The sequence below is a fragment of the Mixophyes fleayi genome, chromosome 1, assembly GCF_038048845.1.
Source record: "Mixophyes fleayi isolate aMixFle1 chromosome 1, aMixFle1.hap1, whole genome shotgun sequence".
Classification (NCBI taxonomy): Eukaryota; Metazoa; Chordata; class Amphibia; order Anura; family Limnodynastidae; genus Mixophyes; species Mixophyes fleayi.
This window is the reverse complement of record NC_134402.1, coordinates 381,781,631-381,807,400: the sequence shown is the minus strand read 5'-3', so window position 1 is coordinate 381,807,400 and position 25,770 is coordinate 381,781,631. Positions and strand designations below refer to the sequence as shown.

The following is a 25,770-nucleotide window of genomic DNA, read 5'->3' as shown; positions in this document are numbered from 1 at the left end:
TTTTATTGTAGATGCCCTATTACAATATTTGCTAAATAGATTGATCTTACCTTCCATACTAGGCAGACTTATTTATATTCATTACCCTGCCATACAACACAGTTCAACTGTGCTCTATGCAATTGTAACTAGAAATAAAACTCATATCACAGTCCAGTGAATATTGGACAACTCCTTTAATAAGCCTTCTACAGAGAATTTACATTCATTTATGGACGGCAGATGTTACTGCAGCTTATTAAAGTGTCAGAGTAAACACAGACTAACTTGGCGACAAGTTAGAAATACAAAAACTACTCCACAATAGTAACTCCGGACAGAGCAGTATTTCTGGCATTTCCCAGGTTACCTTCCCTCTTCCTTAACACCAAAGAAGAATGTCATGTACAGGAAGGAGCGTTTCAGTAACAAATTAGCCTGTAAGGAAAAGTGACTAACATTTCCCATAGCACAGAGATTCTGGCAGAGTTAGAAAACACAGTACTGGTCAACAGCAGGTCTTTAGGGAAAGCCGACAAGTCTCTGCTACCAGGCTATACATTCCTCTCTTGACCTGCATCGCTCCACCTGCTACAATATTTTGCATATAGAACTAGCTGGCAGTCAGGGTCTGGCTGGCAAAATATAGCCCGAGGGGGAGGGGGGCGGATCAGCAGTCTATTAGGAGCACTTTAAAAAAGGGAAAAAAAAAATCCAGATAGCCAAGTGACCCAGCCCAAGGTTGCCCAATATGCCCCCTTGCCCACCAGCCCATTTAGTCCTTGCTAGCAGTTACATGTTAATGCTGGCAACACACCGATCTCTGCAATGTTTTTGAAAACTGTCCAATATCATTGGTATTAAAATTAACCCCATACCAAATAATAATGCAATAGAAAACATACTAGTAGATAAATTGGCTGCTATCAAAATTGACCTTAGTCTCTGTGTGTGTGTGTGTGTTAGGGAATTTAGACTGTAAGCTCCAATAGGGCAGGGCCTGATGTGAGCGAGTTCTCTGTACAGCGCTGCGGAATCAGTGGCGCTATATAAATAGATAATGATGAGGATGATGATGATCATTATTATCGGACGTTGTGATCAAATGTAAATGTGATCAAAAGATAACCACAGATAGCAACTGTCTGCATGTGTGTGCGGTAATTTGCTGACTGTACACACAGTCCTGTCCTGCACTTGGGTCATACCACTAAGGTGCCACTAGTTAACTAAACCAGGTAATAAGAAAACATGTTCCATCACTACAAGTGTCATCAATTTTGAAGACAACACTCCCTGCAACAAGCTAGCTCCACTAACAGCATTATGACATAATATGCTTCAGTGCAAATGGTATTTGCCGACACGAGTAATTCCTGCAATATTATCCATTAGCATGTGTGTTCTGTAAGAGAGATTGCTTCACGAATCTCACATGAGAAGGGTATTACTGGAACTAGGCATAGTTAGACACTCGTGCAACGGATGTCAATTTCAATGCATTTAGACAGCTATCATTACATGTATGAGTTATAAATGATGTACAATGATCTGATGTGACAACTCGCATACAGATTCCATCAGGCTATAAAAACTTAAACTGTGCATACTAAAAAGGGGAAACCTGCTATTCGCCCTGAGCACTGAATCATAGAACCTATTTCCAAATGAACCACTCAGGTGACCTAAAGCCAAGCATGCAGGTACACATACATACAACATGTGTGGCTAATATAGAAAAATATCCAGTCAATGGCAGTCGTCCCAAGTCCGAATTACCACATCACTAACTCACTAGCACAAACCAGATCTGCATTCCAGAGTCGATTAAATCATGGAACACCCTCTTTAGCCAGGAACGCCCGCTGCTTCAGTCGCTGAAGGCATTAGTACACCCAACTACTGCCCCAGTCTCAATTCTGAGCCACTCTCATTTCTCTTGTCTCCTATCTACCATTTCCTCACTTAGATGGTAAGCTCCCTCGATCAGGACCCGTCCTGCCCACTTTGGTTTCAAATCACATTTATTTTATCTAATGTCCCTGTTTTATGTTGCAGTTTTTGCCGTTGTAGGACTCCGGAGCACTGTGATGACTTTCAAATCAACCACAACAACAACAACAACAAACAAATATTTAACAAACGTTGGAACAATCCTTTAAATTATTTTTAAAGCCTGAAAAGCCTGTGAATGTCCCACCGGGCACACCAGCCATTCGCCAGAAAACTCAGCTCTAGACCATCAATTCTACAATGGCTGAATCATACAGATACTTGGTGAAATGAACATGGCTTGGCATCATTAATCTTGTGGAAATTAACTATGCTTGCTGAAAGCTCTGACAGCAATGTTGAGGTTTTCTGTTCCCTTCCACTGCATGCTTTATAACTAATCAATTAATCAATTGCAGGTGGCGCCAAGGGCTCTGGGGAACACAATCATTTACTGGGCATATGCGATGAGGAGAACCGGACAACAATAATCTGGTCTTCTGCACACAAACAAACCAAATCCCAGCAGGAATACAATGGGAACTACCCATCACATCCAACATTAAGGTAGTAATCCTTTTTAACTTTCACAAACTGGAATCTGATATTAAAAGAAAAGTAATGTTTTCAAGTAGCAACTTTATTTTTGTGCATATTTGCATTTATTACCAGATGTGGGAGCAACTGCAGTCTTCAATATTAACAGTGCCCGCAGTATCAACATAATCCAAGTGCATATATAATTTATACTATATCTCTCTATGGGGCATATTTATGAATGGGTACTAGCAAACTTTCACTCTCTTTCCGTAACTCCAACGCAAGTTGGAGTGTGCCGCATATTTATAAAAGCTGCATCGCAGCAGATATCGTGGCTATCTGCTGCTTTGCATTCTCTCTCATTTTTGGGAGCAGTCACCTTTCAATAGTATGGTGACTGCTCCCTTCTGCAATCTAACAAGTTCCGAAAAAAAGTTTTATTCGGTAACTTGTTATGCTAATGTACGCCAGCTTAATTGAAAAATGTCACTGCTGCAAGAACAGAGCTGGACAGCGCATGTGTGGAAGGATCACATGATCCCTCCCTGTCACTCACCGCTCTCTCTCTCTGCAACTATAGTTGCAGAGACAGAGCAGAGATGTTTGTGTGCATGCCCAGGTCTTCGAACTGCACATGCGCATTTACAGTAAGAAGAGAAATGAAGAAGACAAGGAGGAGATTCTGAGACAGCGCATTCTGAAGAGGCGGGGTAAGTATTTTTTATCACAGAAACAGCAGTTTATTGGTACTGCTGTTTCTGTGTTGCGCTCTTCATAAAATTTGAGAAATAGTTCAATCCTTATCAATGTGATAAGAGTTGAAAACTATTTTTCACTTTATGCGAACATTGATAAATGTGCCCCTATAGCTCTATATATATATATATATATATATATATATATATATATATATATATATATATATATATATATATATATATATATATATATATATATATATATTTATTAACACAAACAGACATTATTGCATTATTATACATACAAACAAAAAGAAATAAAAAATACCTATACTTAATATGTGGCACCAAAAAACAAAGATAATGATTCTACCAAAAATGGGCATGTCAGTAAATGTAGTCAAAAATTATGGCCTGCATAGGTGGTCACCTTCTGACTCACATGAACAGCCCCCCCCCCCAGTGACACGAAAAGTTTAGTGACACATGGGTGGTCAGCTTGGACAGTGATCCTATAATGCAGCTTGTTATGTGGCTGTGTCCCTACAATACCAGTCACTAGTAATTAGTTACAATACTACTATGACTGTACAACATAAAAGATGGCAAAAGGCTTTGTTTCCCCAATGCTCAAGTCATCTTAGCTGCTCTGCGGCAATTGACTGATGTTCACACAATAAGTTATTATTCAGAGCTTCGAGAACAACTATTCCAAGGAACAGCCCCAATGGCTCCTTCACATAGGACCGCTCCCTTCTGGGTAACTCTCGCTGCTAGGGTACCCCCTTGCTAGGCACCTGGGCTGGTACATCTGGCATTTGCCTTCAGATCAGGGTTGCTGTGGATGGTTCTCTCTGACCTATCACACTGACCAGAACTGCAAGTAGCGGGCAGAGCGTTGGTACTGGATGCAGGGTTCCAACCTCAGAACAACAGGATAATGGATTAATCTGTAGGTCATAGGAATTACAGCAGGTAAGTAGGCGCCAAAGCAGTGATGTTTATTAGCTCAGGAAGTCCTAAAAAAGGACAGTTACACAGTAGTTTGAGGTACTAGTGATATCTAGAAAGTACAGATGGAATAATACCAATACATGGCCAAACAGTGCGCTTTTCATACAGATTTACACAGATAACCTGGCAGGAGGTAATCCAGCCTCCTGCCCCACTAACCAATCCAGGTGCTTCATGGAGCTTGCCCATAAATCAGCCTGGAGGGGTTTAACAACTTTTAACATTGCTGCTAGTGGCACCACTATGTCTGAGGTCTTCTATTGAATGTTCTACCATCAGGATAGAACATTTCTCTAATCTTGTTTTAAACACAATTAACTTCCAAAACTCACATTCATGGGGGATCACTTGCGTAGGGAGTCTACCAGCAAGTATAATTACCTCCTCCTGTCTGTCAGACTCAGACATTTTGGTCACTCGGCGATGAAAAGGTCTAACTAACATGAGATTACCTGTCTCCAGACAATTGCAAAACCCAAACATGACATACAGTCTCAGAAGTCAATACATTTCCACACATACCAATATAAAAAGATGAGTATATTTGCAATGATATACAGAGGTGCACTGCACTCATTAAAATAAATATCTACAATAGGTTTTTGTTTGTGATCCAGTCACAAATAAGGGATTTCTAAAAGTGATCCAGCCACAGGGTTTCTAACATGTTTGTGGTATAAATCGTTCATTTATACAGATTCGGTTTTGTAGTTCAAAAGTGCACTCTCGCATTTATCATTCGTGACACAAACGTTAAAACAACCAAAATATTGCCCTGTGACCTTAAATGTCTGAACTTTATAATATTTGTAAAAATGTTTCAATTCAAACAGCGAACTTTACTTTGTTCAAAGTTCGCATTAGAAAAGTGTTAAAATATATCCAGCACCTTGAACATAAGCAGTGTGAACAGGTATGAGCGGATACGATTGAGTTTAGCTCAAAGATTTAGTTGATCTAAAGTTCAACTTGTGTAACTTTTTTTTTTTTTTTTTAACTTTAAACTGGTTAAAAAAATTTGAGTATCTCTATCTCTTACTATTTAGCCATAGTTCAAATCATGAGAAAAATGCCTTATGAGGCCAAGTAAATAGTGACCAGCCAAAAAAGTGTTACACCCAACAGGTGGCGTCACACTGGTGGTACTAACCTTCACATCACTCAAATCGCTTGTGCGGAAGTGAAATAACTGCTAATCTACCCTCCTGCACAAGCGATTACACAGAGAAAACGTGGCATAGGATGTCTTCAGAGCTAATCACTCTCATGAACACTTCCATAGCTGAAAAAACACTAGAGCTCAAAGCACCGGTGTGACACCACCCTAACAGGGCATGGAGTCTGCCCTAAGGAGAAAGAACAGGAATAGATAACTGAATCAAGGGCTGCAAGTATTTTACGTGATGTATTTCACTGATTAAGGGGACACCCAGCATCCGAGCTTAAATGGTCATTAAAAACAATAAAGAGAAAGATTTGTAAGAGAACAAAGATATTCAGCCTTCATCACTTAACATGTCACGATCAACAGAATTATTTCAGGGAAATCTCAATGTGGAACAGCCATTCAAAATTAAAGTGGCATGTGTTTTATAATGGAAAATCTGGGTTTAGTTATTAGTGTTGTGGTAATAATCCTATTTTAATATATCCATTATGAAATCCTCATGTGAAGAGTTGAGCAGATGATGTCTTCTACCTTAATTGCATGAAACTGTGAGTATGTTTGATAATGTGTTTTCCTTTTTATAATTTGGGTTGCATGCATGGAGGGAACAGGGAACAAGCCATGGAACAGAATTCAAAAAGGTCAGATAGTTCTATCTTTCAAGTAGAGACTGGTTCTGTCTGAGCATGTAACCATGTAATGTACAATACTGAAATTAAAAAGATCTGTTCTGGGACTTTTTTTTTTACTTGTAGTGAAGTGACATTTTCTCTCTTTGTTTAGAATATCTTTTTAATGCCCTGCTTTGCAGCTATATTTCGCTCAATGAGCAATGAAAATTGATATTGGACTGTATAATTCATTAGTCCAGAAATGGTGCGCAGGCAAGTGGCCAGACATATGACTCTCCAAACATTTAAACCGAAAAAAAAAAAAAAAAATGCCTGCCTCAAAAATCATGCCTTGAGCTGATCAAACCTGCCCACGGGCGCATTATAGTGAGCCCACATTGGCTTTCCAGAAAGCCGTTTTGCAGGCAGTTGGAAAAACAACATAGGAAGAGGGAATCATTAGAGACTGAAATACTAGGAAGTACACGTTTTCAGAATGTCTGGTACTAAACACACACACACACACACACACTAGTATTTTTATTTTCGGAGGAAGTAAACAAACCACAGCATAGAACTGCCATTTATCCAGGATCAGTAAACCTTAAATACCAGTTGGCTTATGCTGGCCGAACACAATACAATATGAGGTAACTGCCTGACAACGCAATGCATGGGCCTGAAAGTGACCAGCCATGTTGAGAAATGCTTTACAAAAATTACCGCTTTTTTGCCAGTTTTTGCAGCCAGACTGCTATGACACTAGAATTGATGTTGTAAGAGTGATTGTAAGCTTACAAGCAGGGCCTTCTCACCTCTGTCTGTTTTACCCAGTTTCTCTATTACAGTGTTTGTCCCAAATTGTGAAGCATTATGGAATTTGCTGGCGCTATATAAATAAATGGTGATGATGATGACCCACTGCGGAGGAGTGCCGAGCGTCAGGACCAAACATGTAGGGGCAGCTTTAAAGACAATAGCTATTGATTACCTAAATATATATTAAGTTACCAAATGTATTTATTGTTGTTTGTGAAATCTCCAGCAGAGTTGAAGATAAATCAGAAAACAATGGTCATAACCAGCCTTCCTCATCCAGAAACTGCTGGTAACAAGGGAACTTTACATAAACACATTTGTGAATCTTATTAGTAGCTTCTTAATGAAATAAAACTTTACATTTAGTAAAGTTTTAAAGGGGCACTAAACCTAAAGATACAAATGTCAGCAATTGAACATAAAAGTATTACTGCAAAAGTTCCCACACCCAGACACTTGTATAGGATAATGTATGGTATGTAACCATATGCTATTATAATGTTATATAATGCCCCTCAATAGTCCTACTGACAGGAAGTCTGGGATGTACAAGGAAAAAAAAATTCCTCCCAATAATGAAAACCTTGCAACAAATGTCATCTGTGTTGCTCCCAAAACATCTTAATACAGTACATTAATTTATATGCATTTCAGTTTCATTGCTTAATCATATGACGAAACCAACAGGCTTGGAGGTGTAACATACATTTTCCTCTACTACCCGAAACAGATTACAGAACAGAAACCGCTTTCAGGTTTTCCTGAGTAATTTAAATTGCTTTATGCATTTCAAACCTTTTGGATACTCTAAGGGTCAACAACAGTTCCAACAGCACAACGAGGGCAGCATATCTTTATGGCTTTATCTCCATTAATAATAAGCAGTTTAGTCCATTCTGTTTTATTACCTTTTTCATGAAAGTGAAAATGTGATCTGCACTAAAGAGATTGGCAAATGAGGCAAGAAAGCCAAAAACCTCAATGCAGCATCGCTTCTTCCAGGAAAACGAAATCCTTCATATGTTGGACAGACCCCAATAGAACACTATGTTTCACTCAATGGGAAAGCATCCAAGTATGCTTCCCATCCTGCGTGTACAATCTGTCAGAACTACTGGACACCCTCCAACGACCAGTCACATGAGCACCGCACATCATCTCAGGGGACATTTCAGCAAGGTCCAAACAGATGCTGGAATGTGATATAGGAAATGCAGAGGGCTCCCCAGAAAATGTTGCCAGCCAGGTGGCATTAAGAAGTACCTGGGTGAGGCAGTTGTAGTACTATGAATAAAATTGAAAAATGTTGGAGATTATTGCCCACTCCTGCCAGGACTGGTCTTACACACACTATTGGCTGTAGTGCTCACACAGTGACCGTTCTAATAGAAAATAACAATGGTTTACTCTGTAGGGCTCCAAGAGCCAGATGACAAGTGAAAGCAGCTGGGTGGAGCACACGGGAAATAGGTCCTGGGGAGAACACTAGAAGCTGATTTTTCTAAAAGGTAAAAATCTGAGTTGCGCACAGCAGGATGAATAGGATTGGGCTATGGTTATTCTAGGATTCAGCAGCTGGAATAAGGGAAAGTCCAATTCCCATAAATGGATTATTAAGAAATTCAGTGCTCAAATCAAATGTACTTTAAGTCCTCTGTATGTGATGGGACTAGATGTATGATAGATAAAATATTACGTTTATTACATAACAATGATGACAAATAATCACAATCAATTGAAAAATAATAAAAAGGCATATGGAGAAAAAGTCCTAAATATAAATGAAGTGATGGGAAATGATAGTCCTATGTAATCCACCGACATCCACGTCATTTCCGGATCTAGCTAGCCCGATATAAAACACCAACAGGACTTCGAACCAGCCACCTTTGTACTACTCGGGACGCGGTCCCCCTCTCTTCACCACCGATCATTGACACCCACAGGAAGGATAGAAGCGCAACTAGCTGAGATCATTATTCATATTTGAACTTTCTCCCTCGGTATTTGATTCTATATCACAGCCTGGTACAGAATCAGGGATCCTTCCTACTCGGATGTCAGTGGATTACATAGGACTGCCATTTCACATCACTGTCATTTATATCAAGGGCTTTTTCTCCATATGCCTTTTATTATTTTTGCAATTGATTGTTATTATTTGCCATCATTGATATGGGACTGACTGTATGATGGATAAAATATTACGTTTATTACATCACATACTGATTTTTCTTAAACCAGTATTTTCATTACTCTGTGTTGGTGAAAGTCTAAATTCAACTGTTACTTTAGCTAGAGAACTAGCTAACATTCTGCACATCAGACCAGTACAACTTTCTACAGTGTTATTTAAATCAAAGTCCCTTTCATCCCAGTTACTGATTTTCTGCCGGAAATATGGTGGTTCCTTTGTGAGTTGCTACATTTTGGTCTAATTTGTGTAACCATATTTTATATTATTTGCCAATAATACAAATCAGCTCAACAAGGTATTATTTACTATTAGACTTGACTGCAATAAGTCTATAATGGATACGCAAGGGCTCACACGAACATTTAAAGCACATTCTCAAAGGCTAATTAGATGTACTTTGATGTTGATCGTCCCAAAAATAATGTAAGCAAATGGACATGTAAACACTTTCTGACAAGCATTCGCTGTGCTTTGCATCAATTTCAACATTGCCTGAAGCATTCAAAAGTGTTGATGCATGATAAAGCACAGTGCAGTTCTATGGGAACACTTACTGAAGTATGTGGTAGAATATACTGCAGGGAAGATTGGAGGCGCATTAATGACCAGCTTCTAAAGCTCTGTTAAAGTGAAAACAAAGTACTAGAATTTGTAAATGCTTTAACACCTGTGTGTACAAGCCCAAAGGCTTAGGGTTAAACAGCTTAGGGAGATGTTAAGGGCTGATGCGGAGCATGTTTCATTAGAACACATTCATTCCATTGCTCCTTAGAGTGAACATGCTCAGTGAAAACATTACCTCTTATTTCTTGGGACATTCCAGAACTGAAACAACATTTGCCACTGGTAATTATTGTCACAGATTATGCCCCTATCTTTAGGCAACATACACTAGGGTCTGTTGCATTCAATCTAAAGTTGATGATATCTTGCTTGTCCTGATTTTCGACTGCACATGAATCAAATGCATCTAACACTTTGCATGTGTTTAGCAGACGTTGACATTGCACCTACTCCACTCACTGAACTGAACAAGTGCTTCTCTTGATTGAACTTCACTGCAAAGAGAGACATGTGTAACGCTCCCTTTATAACAACCATAGTGAACAAGTTGGATGCATGAACTTTGTTAAACTACGCCGTCAAACTGGTCTTGATCTGTTTGCTGGAAGTGATTCACGCTATCTGTTTTATATTTTGTATGAATGAGCGACTGTACAGCAGCATTTGTTGTATGTGTTGCATGTAACATGTTAGTTGAGGCTAACTGCAGACTACTAGTGACATAGGATTCCCTCTGGTTTTTTAAACATTTACTACATATCAACACATCTCCCTTGTTCTTCTACAGTGGCAACCATGGGATCACAGTATGGCAACCATGGGATCACAACAAGCCCTCTAAACTGGAGGTGAACGGTGGATAGCAAGGCATGCAACCACTTCCTTAAAAATTATCTTAGTGCTGATTTGTATTATTGCATTCACTGAAATTATAAACACAAATTAAAAGGCATTTTTCGTACCTTCCAACATGAGAATTTCTCCTGTGAACCCTATAAAGGCAGGTCATTGGAGATAGTGCAGCCAACTATTAGGACATATGCTAGATTATTTTAGGGTATCGGTAACTTGAGAACAATTAATGAAATGCAAGAACCTCCACAACCTGTAGTGGCACACAGTGTGTAGCTCTGTCCTAAACCATAAACATACTGGTTACATCGATATATGTATTAGATCAATGACTAAACCTGAAAATACCAGGGGCACATGTACATCATGGGCCTGATTCATCAACGCACATATGTGTTCAGCGTACCGTACACAAAATCACTCTGCACATGTCCAGAACAAGGAGATACGTCCGTGAACGCAGCTCTGTCCGCTGTGTCTTCGAACACAAAGGACACTTACTACAGCCTACGATTAGGGGAAGGGCCGTTTTTCCATAGTCAATGTGTAGTTGCAGTGTGTCAAATACGAGTGTACGCAGCCACGTCCGAATCCAGCGTATCAAAGTTACTTGTTTTTCTGCCGTATCTCTTGCTCCAGCTAAAGGGCTAGTCTAAGTCCTGATCAGTAGTAATGATAGTCTAGTATGCATGCTATAACATGTGTTTGAAATCACAAGCAACTGTAAAAATGTATATTATGCTCAGTAGACATTAAACAACATCCCAATAAACGTATTTCATAGGAGACAAAAAGTTTTTTTGTTTCTTTTAAACTGCTTTATCACGAATGTCTATATTATTAAGAGGTGACACAAATGCAATAATTTTTTGTCAAATTTAAGATCCACATAGTTATTGGACGTATCCGGCAGCGTCTTATGCAGTAGAGCACAGCAGACCTGCCACCGAAATCAACAGCACACGCGATCCGTGCCTTGATGAATTTGGGAGCATGCAAAGCCTAAATATATGTGTTTAATACTAAATGCAGGTTGCGCTCAGAATGTGTACCTTGATGAATCAGGGCCCATACATCCATTTAATTTGATCTGGGACCTAAACAACTGGATGTTGTTTGTGGGCCGTGTGGAGATCCATCAGTTCCAAACAAGCAGATTACAATGTGTAAGGTCAGCAAATAATTACATTAGAAAATTATTTTAAAATACATGATATAAAATACATATAGTTTAGGATCTAGATGAGTACAACTTCTGCAATAAAATATAGAGCTCAACAACATGAAAGTATTATGCAAGAGAAAAGATGTAATGTTACACAGTAATCATTTAGATGAGAGTACAAATAAAATAAGATATATGGTGCCTCCACAGTGTCTATATACATTCCAATATGCAAAGCATTTACCATTTTACAATACAGTAATCCCAGTTAAACTCTACATGTTGACTGTTTTATAAACTAGACCTAGTGATTGATGGGTTATTCAGTGCTGGTCATTGATCACCTTGCTCTCACTGCTCAGAGAGGCGATGTGACTTCATGAACATTAGCGCAGCAAGCAACCATTACTTTCTATGTAACTGCTTTACTGGTCATTTTTATATACACTTGAGCAAATTCAAAGAAAGAAAAAAAATCAATGCAATTTACAGGGTTTAGATTCTACACAGAAATTACACAGCTGTGGAACCTACAGCATAATGTTAAAAGACAAGCTACAAAAACAGTTCCATTGTTGTGCAAGGCAAAAAAAAAAGCATCCTTATATCTGTATAACTGAACAAACTAAGCAGGCCATTGTACAATCGGCTTGTTATCAGCGGACATAGTTCACAAAAAGGAACCAAAGCTTAGATAGAATTCACACTTCTAACACTTCCGAGCTTGGAATGCAGGGAGAAAGAGAACGCTTTGAGTACAATCTCAAGGGGATAGTCTCAAAACTTCTAAATAGATGCAGGGATTATTCTAAACATCCGTGTGACTAGATCACTGATAAATAACTTCTGGTATGAATTTATTTAAAGGAAATAGCACAGGGCGCATATTAATATAATTGCATATGCACTTATTTTTTGTATTGTATATATTCTGAGATAGGAAATCTTTTTTTCTGAGACCAGGGTAGAAACTGTTTTTCCTGTTTTCACCTTGCTAAAGGATATGCCTTATTTCTGATGCATATATCTGATACAATAGTCCTTTGTGGATGGAGGTCTTGTGTGTATTGGGATGTATTTTGTATGGAAGTGTCATTGTTTGGGATTTTTTAAGGTTGCTAGTGGAAACCTCCAATTAGGCATATGTGGAAGGGAGTCAGATGGCAGGAATGGCTAACGAAGTTTTGTGATGAAGTGTCATGCCTGCTCTGGGCAAAGGCCCAGCAGGGGGTCGTTACTGTGTGGCCTTTTGTCCAGAGTTAATTTCATGGATAAGCGCAAATTGTGTTAGCTTTGCAATGCATGTAAATCCATATTTAGTACATGGAGTGCATCCTGATGCTAAAACCCTGTGTCTGAAATGTATAAAAGGTACCAACTTGTATTTGAAACGTGTTCTTCTGATTTCAACTGACCTGATCACTGGGACCTTTAACCAGTGTGAGCCAACAAACATCTTGCTTCAAGACCTGCTTGAAAACATCTTCAATATTGCTGTAATCCTGTGACCTGCAGATTAGACCCTAAATCTAATCCGTTCTCCGGCTGTCTGAGGTTTGGACCCAAGCTTTCCTGTACCACCGCTCTGCCTGCTACCCATGCAGCCTGGTCAGTGTGATAGGCCAGGGGAGCATCCATCCACAGCAACTGATCTATAGCGAGAGGTCAGGAGTACCAGCAACTAGATACGTTAGCAGCGTCAGCTACCTATGCCGGTATAGGAGTCCAGTGGTGGCAGCTTTTGTAAGCCCCTCCTACTGCGGCAAGAGGGCACATTTAGTATAACAAAAGGGAACGGTGGCAAAGTAAGCCCAGCCGGTTCCCAGCAACAACAGACATGGCAGCATAGGCGGTCCAACCTGTCACAATCCGTTTCCTAACAAATACCTGAATTATTGCTGGAAGACTCTTAATTTCTGAAAACTAACACATAGCAAAATATTGGTGCAAAATTTGTTTTTAATCAGAAATCAGAATTAGAAATGGCTGCACAATTAATGTGCTAAATATTTAAGTGAACAAGTTAATAACTGCAAAAATACAATGTTAGTTTCGCAACTAGACGAAAACCAATTAGCAGAGGGCATCTACAGACCAATAAAAATCAATAACAATCCCGGTATCCAAATCTCAGGCAATCAGTATTTACTATGTGCACCACTTTAAATGAAAGGCATTCTCACGGTCTAGATCATCTAATCAGAAGGTAATTTTTCTGAAAAGATTACTTTCGAAAGATATGTTCTCAAGAGAAATTACAATAAATAAAACAAAATGTAGAAATCTAAAATGTTATTTATATGGTAATAGGAAATTCTGCTTCAAAGGGTCAGCCAGTGTGTGGCAAAAGACCTTCACATATTTAATATTTCTAAGCCATTGTTTTAAATCTGCATGTGTTAACATCAGAATGGACTGGGATCTATTATCAAGCATACAAGGCTAAACAGTTCTGTGTGGGAATTATGTTCCTCTGTTATTATTTCCACTCATCCAATTCAAACAGTGGTAACCTTTCCATTATATACTTCCCAGTGCAGGTGAATGATGCTTACACTAGGGGAAGGTCATTGACAAGCTCTCAACAGCAACAGCAGTATACAGGAAAACGGGATGTAGTTGAAAAATCGACAGTCAAAATGTTTACAGTCATAGGGCTTTAGTCATTAAGGTAAGTTAGGCAAAAAAAAAAAAAAAGGTACGTTTGCACCTTGGCAAAACCATGTTGCATTGGAGGGGGAGGTAAATTTAAAATGTGGGACAGATTTATATTTGGGGTAGGGCATGTCCTAGATCAGTGGTCAGGGAACCGGGGTAAATTACCCAGCACACCAATTATATGACCACGCGGCGGCTCCCGGCAGTCTCCTCTCTCCCACTGAATGTCGGGTGTGACGTCATCACGCCGGACGTCATTTTCAGTGAGGAGCAGCGGCAGAAGAAAACAAGACAAGAAGAACAGAGAAGAAGAAGGGAAAAAAAAAAAAAAAAAAAGAGAAAAAGTCAATAGAAAAGTAAGTAAAATAACAGACACATAAGGTGAGGGAAGTAAGTGAAGGGGAACAAAACTATGGAGGCACATATGGTGAGGGAAAAAAGGAGTAGGGGGAACAAAACTATGGAGGCACACAAACATTATATATATATATATATATATATATATATATATATATATATATATATATATATATATATATATATATATATATATATATATATATATATATATATATATATATAGTGATTAAACAGGCGCTCAGTGTATATCACCAAAAAGTGCTTAAAGTGCTCAAATGTAAACAAGTACACATACAGTAGGCTGCTCCAACTCCAAAAGCATCAATTGCAGATGCAGATAACCTAGATAAACATAAGAGAAAGGGCGCCAAACAGTGTAAAACCATAAAATTATGTAACATAAAATCAAAAGGTGATTACCTTTTGATAAAGTCTTCTCGACGAAACGCGTTAAGGATTGAAGAGGCATCGTTTTTGCTATCTATGGTCCCGTTGGAGAAAAGATCTTTGGGACTTCTGTATTTCTGAGAATTTGTTCAGATAAGCTGTTTTATATATGTTTTAATGTACGGGCGTTTAATTGCTTTTGTACCCGGATGGGTAATTAAACCTTTCAAAATTGATACATGGACGTATTACACTATGTCATTATCCTTTGAGTTCTAGTGCATCTGTGAACCTGCTATCTCTCGAGGAGGATCTGGAATTGGATCAATAACCAGATATATTTAAATATTTGGTACGCGGCTTATGAAGCACATTTTATGTTACATAATTTTATGGTTTCACACTATGTTTGGCGCCCTTTCTCTTATGTTTATCTCTCCCCCTCCCCCCCCCCCCTCCCTCCAGATGGTGGAAGTAACAGATCAGAAACGTTCCACGTTTTAGGTCATTAGCTGATGTCACACCTAGGCCAATGGAATCATCAGGTGACAGGAGTTATCCTCTGCCAGGTTAACTCCAATTGGTTCAGATATTGATCATTTTGGAGGGCCACATGTCGACTATCTGCAAATTTGGACAAAAACAACCAAAGTGACACAGTCTGCATCATCACGGCATGTCCTCCTCCACCATGCAGACAGAAAATAGACTTTACAGGAGAATTGCCATCACTCAGGTAACCCTCCAATCATTATAGGAGAGTAGGCAACTATGATTAAACACTTGGATTCCATCTTCTAATGATCTGGCCAAGGCCATACTCCATCTTTCAATACCTATAGGAAGATCTGGAGAGGAGTCAGGGAAAATATTCTGGTTCCCCAAAGATACTAGGTACCAAGGAAGGAACAATATAGTGGAAATTTCCAGGATACACAGAGGAGGAGGAGGAATATGCAACATTAGTTCTAAGGTCTGTCTACATCTCATGATTGAGAGTCTCTCCCATATCCTGTTCTCAGCTAGCACATGGGGATCATTGAAAGGGGCTTTGCCAGACAGAAAGAGGCGATATATAGGGTCTAAAAGGCCTCTAGACAATGTTAGCAAATAACAGGATTCCAGCATGGTGCACAGAGGGAGATTACAATGTGTTGTTGACGTAGCTGGAGATCTTGGTAAAAGACCTTGTTTAGAATATATTTTTCCTGAATCTTTGCAAAAAATAGGAAAGCCCCAGAGGTGTGTCAGGTCTGTGACAAATATGAGACTTTTGACTTTTCCAAAAGGAAAAAAGAGGAATGATCAAACCCAGGCAGAAAACTGGATGGTCTTATATTAGAATGAGGGCATTGAGGGGGTTTGACACAACTTTTTAAAGAATATTAAAACACTAATGGCAAACACTTTTATTATCACACGCTGTCCCAAAATATCTACTCCTCCACGTTCCATACCGGCGGTGCATGGTTTTGCAGAAACTTCTGTTGGGGAAACACTTTCTCCGTTCTAAAAAAAAAATGGCAAACAGCTCATTAGTACAGCTTGCAAATGCACCCTTACACTCCTTTCCAGTTTCAGACCCAGAGGGAGGTGCGGTGGGCAAAAACAGCATAATACTTCAAAGCAATAGGTAGTGCAGCACAAGAAGAGTCACAATAGGTAGTGCAGCACAAGAAGAGTCACAATAGGTAGAGCAGCACAAGAAGAGTCACAATAGGTAGAGCAGCACAAGAAGAGTCACAATAGGTAGAGCAGCACAAGAAGAGTCACAATAGGTAGAGCAGCACAAGAAGAGTCACAATAGGTAGAGCAGCACAAGAAGAGTCACAATAGGTAGAGCAGCACAAGAAGAGTCACAATAGGTAGAGCAGCACAAGAAGAGTCACAATAGGTAGAGCAGCACAAGAAGAGTCACAGCCACAATCTCCCACCTTGCATTCCCCTCTCTGGTGTAGAACTTGGAAAGGGAGCGGACACACACCAAGCTGTGCATAAATGCTTTAGGTGTTAAAAAGGGGAAACAATGATTCCCTAGAAGAGTTTCTCTGAAGACAGGGTGCCATTAATAATGTCACTAGATAAGGATTGTATCTAGTGATCACATTCTATGACAAACAGCACTGCAGGTTAATAAAGCTAAACACAGCATCATGTCCATAAATATAACTTTTGGTATCTCCCAGTAACCTTGTCTAAGTACAGATAAAGGAAGACAGAAAAGTTCTAATTATTAAGATATGAGCTTGAACATGTTCCACAGGTGTGGCTGTTTGAGTCTTGTTCTTTATGACAATGCAACAAAAATATAGATCTGCAGATTAGTCAAGGTAAACGTTCATTTGTGGATTGGAATGGTTATGAAACTTTGACAAACAGCCAAACTCCTTAGGAAGAGAATGTTTCCTCTTTGTACCATGTTATATAAGATTATGTGGCGTGTTATCAACCCAGTTCCCCATTGGTTAATCATGATTGTGTTTGACATACAGGGCCTGATTCATTCAAGTCCCAAACCCAATTGCATCCAATTCACGTCTAAAACGCAAGTTGAAGGGCAGAAGTGGGGTGGGAAGGAACAGAGGCACGTAGGCAATATACGGTAATTCATCCGATTAAAGCTCCGGACACTTTAAGTACGTTTCTTTTAGGAGTATCGCTTGCACCAGCTACAGGACAGGGGTAAGTGCAGAGTGATAGTGATGACTGACATGTATGCATGCCATAACATAAGTTTGCAAATAAGAGAAAATATACAAATGTATTATATGTACAGTACACATTAAGAACATCCTGAATTATGTATTTCATGTAAACAAAACAATATTATTTTTATATATTTTATTAGTGATTATAGTACGTACGGTTAGTTGCAATTTTTAGGAGTGCTGATGGGACTTTATATTGCACATATACATGTGTGTATCCTGCATTGTATTCTGTCCGTCTGCATACGGCAAGTAACATACAGGCAGAGCGCACTTATACCCATATTCAAATAGAAACTTTTGGAACTGTTTCTTGAGATCCGCATGTACTTACATACATGCGTACAAGCTACATGCAATTTTTTTTTTTAAACGCAAGTTGCGTTCACGCGGTGTTTGAAGATGAATGAAGACCACAGTATATAACTAGTATTTACATCTTCAGTTGGTGGAGGTCATTATTGACCTTCGTTCAATCTGCCGCTCTTGACCGCAGGTTAATGTGGAAATGGGTTTGAGAACATTGAAAACAGTAGGTTCCATCCCCATACCAGTTCATAGCCTTTTATTGGGGTTAAGAACAAGGTTAGTAGAAGTATGCATTTTAACACCTGTTGGTAAGTGGTGTTAAGTGAGTAAATTTGGCTGGGTATAGTGTTTTTAGCCGACTATTGAGACAATCAAACGTTAAAATAACCGTTCACCCGATATTGCAACGGTGTGTACGCTGCAACCATGAGCAAACAATTATCGTTCCAAAACACATTGTGGCATGTCATTTGATTTTTAAACCGGACTAAAAATCTTATTCAATGATTGAACGATGTTGTTCCAATTCTGCAGTGTGTATGCACGCACGACCAGCAGTGTCCATAGATCTCTATGGAGCGTGCAGAGTTACAATCTTTTCGGCCTATTGTTATGACACATAAAGAGCACAGATTTGAAGGTAAATTGTGTAAAAATGTGTTTGGTGTGTACACATGAATCGGCTGCTGATCAGGACCTTTTTTTTTTTTTGTTTAATAATAGTTGGTAAAGTCATTAAAGATATCACATTGGGTACCCAGTCTTACTGTCTATAGAGCTAATAACCTTAAGGGTCTCATTTTAAGTTGAGCAAAAATCCATCTGGAATGTGTAATTGTGTTGCAGGGTAGGACATTTAAAATGTGCATAGATTTAGATTCTAAATTGCAGTGTAAAAATAAAGTATGTGTGTGTGTTACATGGAAAAGCTGGCAGGATTTTCTCTGTATATTTAAAAAAAAAGAAAAGACTTGTATTTGCACCCCTTGTATCCTAACATGATTTTTTTTCAGGTGGAAAATTAGATGGATTTGCCCTAAATGTGACTTGAGAACTAGCAAGTGTTGTATAACAAGTGACAGCCAGAAAACCTCCGCAACAAATTTTAGTTACCATGTCCTATAATTAGTTAAAAGAAAAAATATTTGCCGATGAGTAAATTCAGGAATGCTTTGACATCCAATGCTCTTTTTACAAGAGTGATAATTGCTGGTGGCAATGTTAAATGTTCCACAGAATTCCAGGATCACAGGCAAATATCTGATTGTCATGAGGCTCAGAGCATAAAATTGTGTTAAACTTGAGCATGAAGTACAGATGAAGTGTTCCTTTCAACACCCAAACAAGAATCTTGTCATTATCAAAACAAGTTGATGGCCATTTGTAGCACTTAAAGATGAAAACTTATTTAAACATACATGGCATATCTCCCCCTAAAGAAGTTTATTTTTTATGTGAGGACAATGGCTGCAGTTACTTTTGTGAAAAAAAAAATCAATGCGTCAATGGATGTGAAGACACCTGAACACTCTGCCGTCCTCTGCCGTTTTGGTGTAAAGGAAGATCATTTTCTCACTTTGTCTATCAAGAGAGAAAGTGTTTTCTACATATTGGGCTTATGCAGAGTTTAACGTACGCTTGCTTGCGTAGCATAAATTGCGTAAAATTCGTCTATGCAGAGTTGCCTGCACCAATACACATGCGCCTGCGGAGGCGTTCCAATATAGGCAGAACACAGTAAGGGTGAGATGGCGGATTTGTGAGCAAACACTGACCTGAAAACACATAAGCCTTTTACAGGTATTCTTTTCCACCAGCCAAGGGGCTGCTGCAAATACACGCTGATGACAACAATCACCAGAATTGGCTACTCACTTCTGATTGGGTGATTACAAACTCACCCCTGAAGCAGATGGGCGCTTTCTTCGTTGATCATGCATAGTTTTTGCATGTGTATTTATAAAACATTTTTTTTTTTTTTTTAATTAAATTTCATTCTTAAGTGAAAATGGAAGGTTATATCTACTTTATTATATGAATGCTAATAGCGGCAGTGTTTTTCCATATGGAAACGAACGTTTACAAAGTTTCATAGCGCTAAGGACCTGGTCCTGTATATGTGGGTGTAAGTGTGCCAACCTGGCACACAGGCTACAGATGTAGAGCTGGAGATGCATTCAGATATGGGCTGAAATATGCTATATGTCACGTATGGAGTTATCATGTGAGGAAGTGTAATAAATGGCTTTTTAGCCCACACTATGTTGTTGCACTTTCACGAGCCCCTGGACTATTTTTCCTGACCTGACCACATTTTAATAACTAAACAGGATAATGAAAACCTACTCTAAACGCTGTGGGTGACAAACGTGTTAAGTTCCCATGAATTTTAGAAGTCACACATATCATTTTAGTGTGTTATAAAATCTAAGCATTCATAGCGGCGTATTGCATGCTAAATACTCCCTGCTGCTTTAACATTTCGATTTTTATCTTCACTTCAACCTACTTTGATTACAGTATTAGATGCTTTATGCAGACATATTCAGTTGCCGTGTTCGGAGGTGTTCAAAATGCAGATCACAATCACAGAATGAATTCCAATAGCATATGATAAAATGCTGTCCCCAAGAGAGGTGCAGCTTTCTAAATTTATTGCCTTTAAAATGTTATTCTCATTTTGAAATGCTATTGATTTTACAAGATAAAACTCATTTTTTTTGTTTCAGTTGTTGGAGACTGGGAAGAATTTGTGGGTCTCCAAAGGCAATGTATGCAAATATACGCAGCAGCACTTACTTCCATATAATTCACTGTAAATGTGCATGGCTGCTTGCTAGTCACAGAGCTCTAACCTAATCTGAATTGCACATGAGGAAGTAATAGAAATAAAAGGCATACAATGCAGGCGCATCCAGTATGGAAAAAGATCTTGTGACAGTCACAAATGTGTGTTAAATTATTTGAAATTCTATATAATTGTATTAGGTAGCGGAGTGCAAACCACAGTCTTATTTAATTAGTCACATGGTTTACAAGTGGAACCCTGGTGTTGTCTTCACATTGCTCTAAAATAATAATAATAATAAGTCCTCCTAATGAAACAAAGAGCATCTAAAAATACCTTACATTATGAAGATCCTGAAACATTTACACTAAAATTCTGCGATTACTACTTGTAGGGATTTGCTGTAATAGACTTGTATTTTTTGATTTTTCCATTCAAATTTTCAGGCATAGTCCCTATTTTGTGCACTTCAGATCAGCTCTGTGCTCTACTTTCTAGACAAACAGCAGGAGGGAGGGGGGAAGGGGGGGGGTGACAGTGCCAAGTGGGATCTAATTGACCACCATATCTGTTCAGCTGCTGGACCCATTGAACTTTGCGGTTGCCGTTTCTGTTTGGCTGCTGGACCCACCATGCCTGAGTATGTTTCAATGGACAATAACTATACATAGAGATCTTAAAGGACAGCAGACCCACCTGTTATCACCTAGAAAGTGATATTTGATACAGCATTCATTTCAGACTATGCTTTATTTGAGTTTACGTACAAGACCTCGTAGATGGGGAAAGTGTGTCTCTGGAACCATAAGCAAGCAATGGATCAGGAATCTAGCATACCTCCTCCAAACAGATAAGAGTGTAGAGCAGCAGGTGGACAGCATTCCCCCAAGTCCAGGAATCCTCTAGAATTTAATAGACAGAGCCCCAAGTCCCACAGGCACAGATTCGGGCTCTCCCTATCTCCGGACACTCTGAGAAAAATGGTCATTAATGAGCAACCCCTTCATTGGCGATTTCTCCAGGACCTTTAAAGTGGCAGCAGATTTCCCCCCCCCCCCTCAACATTTTCATGTTTTCACCTACCATGGACTCTCCTCATTCCAATCGTACCACACTAAATGGATGCTGCAGACACGTACAGTCACCTATATTAAAGCAGCCATTGATAACGTATAATGCGTCTGCCTTACATTAGCCCCACACACACCTTTTTGCCACCAACTACTGTAATTGTTATTCCGCTAACTTATATATTAAGTGTTCCACTCGCTTCTTAGATTGTAGGCTCATTTGGACAGAACCATCTTTACCTTCTGTTTCAGGTAACTGCACACAACTTGTTTATGTTATGATCCCCACATGTACACCACTGCGTAATCGTTTGACTCTTTATAAAGAATAATAATATAAGGTTGCAGAACAAAACAATCAGAAAAAACAAACTAGGTGAATGTATGAACTTCTATATAAAAGGTGCGTCTGACCCCAGAATCTAACTGCACCTGTTTGACGGGTCTCAAATCATCACCCTGCACTATTGGGGGCTCTGCTTTCTCCATTACTACCAGTTCCTCCTCAGTAACAATCACACAATTCCTACAAAATAACAAAACCCTCATATCCTGAAATGTGTGCGGCCGTCAGATCTCTGAGGATTTAACCCCACCCACTTAAAAACTTTAGATATCCTTGGAAGCAAAAAAAGAGTTTAACTTCCAATTCTATAAAAGGTGGGAAAATCCTTATACAAAATGCACTTTATCCCTTCACGTCCATCCACCGTGTGGGCCTTACACTTTGGTGCAATTTATAAGCCGCACATCAGATAGCAGTCTGCCTGTAAGCCTGGGCAGCATCTGTCAATGATAACTTCAGGTATCTGGAACTACATTGATTGGTTCCAAGACCCTCAGCTATTATAGATGCCAATCATCATCATTTATTTATATAGCGCCAACAAATTCCGTAGCGATTTACAATTGGGAGAACGGCGGAAGTGCTACACATTGGAAAGGGGAAATCCCTGGGATGTTGTAGGGATTTCTAAGCAGGTAGAAAGGCCCTGTGTTAACTGCATGGTAGATGTAGAATGAAAGTTTAGGGATGATAAAGTAAAAAATAAAGCACACCATTTTCCTTGCCTTATAAATACCTCAGACCTTTATAAGAAATTTCCTCTCTAATATTATAAAAAATATATACACACACAGAAATATATATTCAATGTTGTATGGAGCATAGATGTTAGTTTACTAAGCAGCAAATGTGAAGAACCTTGACACTGGGGTGCAGGCTTAAATGTTTTGCTCAACATATGAATGAACACCTAAACTTTAATCTTGCTAGATATACAGAGTTACATTAGTAAGGACAAGCACTGACAACAACTTCTTTTTTTTCCTTTACATCAATATACAGCATTTATTTTGCCGCGCAGCTGGTATCCTGGGCAGTATGAGATTAACTGTGTACTGGCTTTTTATTTTCTATTTTGCTTCTAAAGTTTGACTAATGTTGTCTTAGCTGCTGTCCACCTAGTCTATTTAAGGCTATTTGTGTGTGGTTTATAAACCAACCCTTTGTTGCACATCATTCCCTATACCTGTGAGGCGAGTGCATTTGATTTTAACTACATTTTAGCTTTTTCACCCACATATCGGGCCGATTACACGATAAATGACCATTAGGTCAGATATTGCATTAGTGTGTACACTCCCACGATCATGTTTTATCATACCAAAGAACATCGTATACTTTAATTTGATTTTATAAACTGACTATAAATCTCTTTAAACGATGGAACAGTTTTGGGCAAATTCTGCAGTGTGTATGTACTCACAACCAGCAGTGTAGGCAGATCTCTATGGAGTGTACAGAGTCACAATCTTTTCAGCAGATTATTACAGATGAAGAGCACAGATCTGAAGGTAAATTATGTAATTGTGTATGCATGAATCGGCATGCTGATTGGGACTTTTAGTCGTTGGTAAAATAGTCAGAAATATTACATCGGGAGAAATTTTCTGTAGTTTGTACATAGCCTTAGTGTAGGACTTGAAAACATGAGGACCCTTGAAGTCTGTTTGCAAGCTTAAATGTTTGGATCAAACTATGAACGAATACCTCATTTTCTATTAATTAGATACATACAGATTTGTTTTAGTAAGCAAAAAAGCTGAAGGGAACTGTGTTTTTTAGTTTGTATTCATATAACAGAGTATTTCTTATACATTAAATCACTGGTATACTTCTTCTTAGGCGAACTATGGTATAAGAGTATCTATGGGAAAGTAGGGTAAAATACAAGGTTTGGGAATTTGCCTATTTTTACCTACCCAATGGCCACGAAATAAAGAGATAATACAATATACTATCAAATCAAAGTCTTACTTCTGTTGGGGACAAAAAAACAAACCACATTTAATTAAAACTTAGAAATAATAATAAACAAAAGTTATAAAAACTAGTATAAACTTCAATATTCTCAAAAACCTTAAGGCGGACAAACTTGCTACAAACCTTCATGGCCATAGGGCCTTGCCACTATAATAACTTTGTCCAAGAGCTAAGTTAGTCTAGGACTGCTATTTACATAAGTTCTATTATCTGAATCTGAAATATTTATAGCAACAAGAACTTGAAGGAAACGGATGTAAAAGTGATCACTTACTGAAACATAGACAATTAAGTACTGAAACCTAAAGGCCTTGTTCACATCTATATATTGTTAATGTGGTTTTCAGTAGCCAACACCTGAAAACCACATTAAAAAGTAGGATGGATAGTTTCTTGTGGGCTCATTCACAGCAATGCTTTCTAAGATATTAATATCGCAATTCAAAATTTCAGAGCAAATCATGACCCAATTGTTGTCATGGGTCATACTTCCAGTACAATATATTGTATTGGTAAATTGGAAAACATATAAAGCGTCACATTTCATTTTACTAAGTTTCCCAACTGATATTTGTGAGTCCTTAAATGAATATGTTTAAATAGGATTAGTGATCATATCATGACATATTCAATGTATACTGTGAAGTGGAAATGCTGATTACAGGCTACCTGTATATAGGGTTTAAAGTAAAAAACATTGTAAAATACTGTATATCCTTATATTTGGTGAGTAGTGATGTTTAATCTGCAAGATATATCCTTCTATAAAACTGTGAGAACTCCGCAGTGGAACTACAAGTCCCATGAGGTGCTAGAACCTCCAGTTGCACAGCAGATGGAGAACCATAAGTCGACTACAGTAACTACTGAAATGCTTCCTCATTAGAAAATGTACTGGATATTCTAAACAGGCTTCTTTATTTATTGTGCCAGATCCAATGACTCAATCTGAACAAATATATGTGCCGCTGGCCCTCTTCTGTAAAGGTTTCTCTACATACTGCCCCATTTCTTAATTTTGTCTTGAGATGAAATGCTAATAAGGTGTAATAAACTGGCAGATCACATTGCAACAAGAATGATTATTAAAAAGTTTTACTATAGTGCTAGTATACTCCATAGTGCTTTACATTTGGGGACAAACAGTAATAAAAGCAGAATGGCTATTAACAGACACAAAGAGATAAGAGGGCCCTGCTAGCAAGCTTCCAATTAGTAGTGAAATCTAGTTTGATACAGGAGGTTACCTGCACTTCTGGTTTATTGGTTCTGCAGAACCAATGGGGCAGTTGGAATAAGTGGTTAGTAGGGCTATACGATCAAGTGCGAGGTCAGTGGGTTTATGAATAAAGAAGAATAAATGGAAGTTTGGCAAGTGGAAACTCTTGCTATATGATGGAGTGATTTCAGCAGAGTGGGTAAAACCGAAAAAAATGACTAATCAGGAATGGGAGCAGGTAATAGATGTGGATGAGGCGCACTTAAGTTGGGTAGACAGGAGGGGTTGGAGATATTTTGAGAAGGGAGATTTATTTTGGTGCAGTTTTTTATTAGCTCTGTATGTT

At 38.7% G+C, this 25,770-nt stretch overlaps 1 protein-coding gene across 2 annotated transcripts in view; it reads right to left on the bottom strand.

Annotated features, from left to right (window-relative positions):
• Positions 1–25,770, bottom strand: part of MCC (MCC regulator of Wnt signaling pathway) — a 256,345-nt gene that overhangs the window by 163,632 nt on the left and 66,943 nt on the right. The gene's annotated exons all lie outside the window — the stretch shown is intronic.